At 35.5% G+C, this 5036-nt stretch overlaps 1 non-coding gene across 1 annotated transcript; it reads right to left on the reverse strand.

The window, feature by feature from the left end:
• Window positions 1–3389: 3389 nt before the first annotated feature.
• On the reverse strand, window positions 3390–3496 carry LOC128282287 (small nucleolar RNA R71). Its single transcript, XR_008272509.1, has one exon. It is a non-coding gene; the product is annotated as a small nucleolar RNA R71 (small nucleolar RNA).
• Window positions 3497–5036: the final 1540 nt, after the last annotated feature.

Below are 5036 nucleotides of genomic sequence, written 5' to 3' on the forward strand. Positions count from 1 at the left end.
GTAAGTCCAGTCTGGTGTAGTGATTATTGGTGCTATGACCAATCACTTCTTCAGTTCCTCAAATGCTCGTAAGCATGGCTCATCAAAATTAAAAGATTTGTTTTATTCCAAAAATGTACAAAGAGGTTTGGATATTTTGGAAAAATCCTTGACAAATCAACAATAAAATTCTGCATGACCAAGAAAGCTTTGGATACCTTTCACTGGTGTAGGTGGTGGCAATTTGTCAATAACCTCAATTTTCTCTTTGATAATGGCAATTCCCTATTGTGAAATCTTATGTCCTAGAACAATGCCCTCACAAACCATGAAGTGACATTTTTCCCAGTTCAGCGCAAGATTGGTTTCTTGACATTGACAAAGGACTAATTCCAAATTTCATAAACAGTCTTTAAATGTATCACTAAATACTAAGAAATCATCCATATAGACTTCTAAGAATTTCTCCACCAAGTTCAAAAATATAGCTATCATGCAACACTGAAAAGTTGTAGGGGCATTAAATAACCCAAATGGCATCATTCGAAATGCAAAAGTTCCATAAAGACAAGTAAATGTAGCCTTCTCCTGATCAGAAAGTGCTATGGCAATTTGATTGTACCCTGAATATCCATAAAAAAATAATAGAAGGCTTTCTGTGCTAGTTTATCCAACATTTGGTAGATAAATGGCCAAGGGAAATGGTCATTCTCGATGGCTTTGTTGAGCTTTCAATAATCCATACAAACCCTCCATCTCTTGACGGTACGAGTAGGAATAAGTTTGTTGTTATCATTGGTACAGTGACACCTCTTTTTTTAGGTACATGGAAACACAAAAATTTATATACTTTTTCATATCCAATTTTTCTTAAATTCATGCAAATTCGGTTAAATTCTTGTCGAAAAATAATTAAAAATTATAACATAATTAAGTCATGTTAAAAATATGAACATGGTGAATTTATTTAATTTTATACTTAACTTCGATTTTTGACTGTTTTCGACAGATCGCCCAAAGGGTGAAAATTAGCTCGACTGACACTGCTGAAAGCACAAAACCGAGAAGCAATTTGAAATATCAAGGCTCTTTAATTTCTAGCCTAAGATGGTCCAGAAATGTGTATTAATCATAATTTAATTAATTTTAATTTATTCCCCATTTAATTTGGGTTAAATAAATTATTTTTAATTAATTATGGAGAAAGGGTCCAGTTGAACCGCACTGGTCAAGCCAGATTGAGTGAACCAAACCAGCCACTAAATGGGAAGCCCAGAACCGTCCATATGCTGACCCAAATCAGCATTTTAGCTGACTAAATATGCTTGCAAAAATGCCCTCAAAAGACTTCTAAATTGCATTCAAACCCCACCTTAAATTATGGCTTTGTAGATTTGCCCCAAGCTTAAAATAGCAATGTTGAAACTCTCAACTTTGCCATGTGTGTGGCTGGCCAAGGGAGGGCTCTTTGGCTGCTAGAATTTGCTATTTTTAGCAGCCACAATCAGATATAAAAGCCACCCCTTGCTGATCATTCAAGGCATCCCTCACTTCACATCATTCTCTCATTCCCTCTCTCACTTTTCTCTCATTTTTTTCCATTCCATTCCCTTTTGTTCAAGTGCCGATTTCTTCTCTTGGGAAAGAGGCTTCCATCAGCCATTTTGGAGTAGCAATTAGGTGTTCATAAGCCACCTTGATAGCCAAGGCCAACGAAGAACGGAGCAACTAGTCAAGCCATGGAGAAACACCGGATTTGCCTCTTGTTCCCTAACTCTTTAATTTTTGTTATTGTTTTGACGAACATGTTTATGAATATTTATGCTATTGAAATGGTTATTTTAATCAATTTAGCTTAAATTATGTTTGTGTTGGGTTGATTATATTCTGCCTGCTTTAATTATTAAAATGATGTTTATGCTGTTATAAGCCTCGGTAAGATGCTTGATTAAGTAAAATCATGCCTAAGTTATTCTTGCGTTATGAATGTGAGGTAACTAATGAATTAATTATTTAAACAGATTGCAATTGTAATTAGATGACACAATACTTAATCAGTGCATGTTTATTCTTCTAAGGTAGTTGAAGGTTAAATTAGCAATATATCTGGCGATATTATTGCCTTGCATAACTTGCAAGATTATTGTGATTAAATTGTTCCAAGGTAGCAATATCTTGTTACTTCACAAAGTCTTTTATATGCTTATTAGATTTAATTAATCGTTTGAATTGACATAGGGATATGCAAGAGATTGGTTCAATTTAATGAGTATGTATGTGTAATACCATGTTTGCTTGCTAGAATCTGTTTAGTCGGTTGAATTGACATAGGGATATGTCAAGAGATGAATGGATTTTGGTATGTAAATTTGTTCATAAGTTAGCGAATTACAGGGTTCTTTGTGAATTTATTAAATAAAGGTGTAAACATGAGTTTAGTAATTCTGAGATCAAGAAATATAATTAATCCAACACAAGTCTGTTACATTGATTAAATCTTATTTGAAATCGTGCACTAGAACTCCTTTGTTTTATTTTTAATCATTTACTTAGTTTTTAAATAGTTTTTGACCACATTTTAAAACCAAATTATTTTTACCTCACCAAAGTGTTTTACAATTAATTTCACAAATAATTCTTTTACAGTCCCTGTGGGTACGATAACTCGACATTTACTTGTCACTTTATTACTTGTTGCGATTGTGTACACTTGCACATTTTCTCGTCGTTCCAAGTTTTTGGCGTCGTTGCCGGGGACTGTTTTAAAAAGTCATTATTTGTGATTTTGTTAGTTTTACATTTTGGTTTATTTTTCTGTTTAATTTTTAACTTAATTAATTTTTCTGTGATTATTGCAGGTGTTTATGAGTATTGACCAGATTATTGACTTACTCTCTATAGACCCTGAGATTGAACGAACTTTCCGACAGCGAAGAAGACAAGCGAACCAGAGAAGGACTGAAGGAATGAATTTCGAGAATATGAATCAAGAAAATGGAGCAAACCTTTCACAAAATCCTATCCTTATTGCTGACGATAGGGATAGAGCCTTAAGACAATATGTTGTGCCAGTATTTAACGATCCTAATCTGGGTATTAGGAGACCCGAAATCGAGGCACAATAATTTGAGCTGAAGCCAGTCATGTTCCAGATGCTTCAGACAATGAACCAATTCAGTGGAATGTCTACAGAAGATCCTCATCTTCATTTAAGACTATTTATGGAGGTGAGCGACTCTTTCAAATTAGCTGGAGTTTCTGAAGATGCATTACGATTGAAGCTATTCCCGTACTCACTAAGGGACAGAGGTCGAGCCTGGTTGAATTCATTGCCACCAAACTCAATTTCTACATGGCAAGAGTTAGCCAAAAGATTCTTCATGAAGTATTTCCCACCAAGCAACAATGCTAAATTGAGGAACGAGATCACTGCCTTCCAACAAATGGATGATGAATCCTTGTATGAGGCATGGGAACGATACAAAGAACTACTAAGGAAATGCCCTCATCACAGAATCCCACACTGCATCCAACTTGAGACATTTTATAATGGTCTCAATGCTCATACGAGGATGGTAGTGGACGATTCTGCTAACGGTGCTCTCCTTTCTAAGTCTTATAATGAGGCTTACGAAATCATCGAGAGGATCGCCAGTAACAATTATCAATGGCTGACCAATCGAGCCGCGTCAGGAAAATGAGTCGCTGGAATACATGAAGTGGACGCTCTCACTTCACTTGCATCTCATGTATCTTCAATATCCTCAATGCTTAAGAATCTTACCGCTCATGGGTCTAACAGTTTTGCAGCCCAACCACCTCACCAATTTGAGAGTATAGCCTGTGTTTATTGTGGGGAATGACATTTGTTCGAAGAATGTCCATCAAACCCCGAATCCATATATTACATGAGTAACCACAACCAAAATTGAGGAAGGCAAGGACTGTAATCCAACTTCTACTGTGACAGCCTTAAAACGACCCTAGTCGGAATATGGTTTCGGGACCACAAAACCGAGGCATAAAAATAATTTAATATTTATTTTATTGCCTATAATATGTGTTAACTCATGTGTGACATTTTTGATGTTTTGATTTAGAGTTATAAATGTGAATTTCACTAGAAAGGACCTAGTAGAAAACTTTGGAAGTATGATGGGGGAATGTGTAATGACTAATTAAAGCATGCATGCAAAACAATGGCCTTGCATGTCAAATATCCCTCTTTTTATAAGAGGTGGCCGGCCATGACAATGAGGGATGGGCAAAACATGTCATAGACATGTTTTGTTGGTGCATTAGGGAGAAAAGAAATAAACAAATAAGCATGGGTAATAAAGAATGAAAATAAAAATGTGTGTGAGTGAACCCCCCTATTGCCGTGTATTGAAGAAAAGAAAAAAAAAAAATTGATCATCCTTTCATTCTCTCTTGACCGAAAATCCTAAGGAAGAAGAGGGAATTTTTGCTTCATGTTTGGTTTAGAAGAGGATTAGGAAGGGGTTTGGCTATACTTGCATCAAGATTAAGGTATGTTTGAGGTTGTGCCATGAGATTCATGCATGTTTTTAGTTACTAGCTTGATGTTCTTATTAGCCCATGGTTCAAATCTTTGTTATATCATGGGGATGGTATTTGGCCAAGGTGGATTTTGTGTTAATGCCATTGCATGTTAAATATGAAGCTTGTTAATGGTATATGTGATGGTGGATTGATGGCTCTTAGACTTTCTTTTTAGTATTTTTGAGTAAGACATTAAGTTCTTTGCTTAATCATGACCAAAATTATGGTGTTGTGATGTATTCGGTCATGGTATATCCATAAGTATGATTCATGCATGTTGCATGGTAGGTAAGATTTGAGCTTTGGATATGTGTTTATATTTGGATATAAACAACTTGAGATTCGCCCTTGCACCTACATGAATATGTGTTTGCACATGATGTATGACATATATACTATTTCAAGGTGTATATTTGCTTGTGGTGATGTTTCGGTTATGTAGTAAATGAGAGATGTGTATTGAGCTACAATATGTAATGCGTTAGTTAGTAAAA

The sequence above is a fragment of the Gossypium arboreum genome, chromosome 1, assembly GCF_025698485.1.
Source record: "Gossypium arboreum isolate Shixiya-1 chromosome 1, ASM2569848v2, whole genome shotgun sequence".
Classification (NCBI taxonomy): Eukaryota; Viridiplantae; Streptophyta; class Magnoliopsida; order Malvales; family Malvaceae; genus Gossypium; species Gossypium arboreum.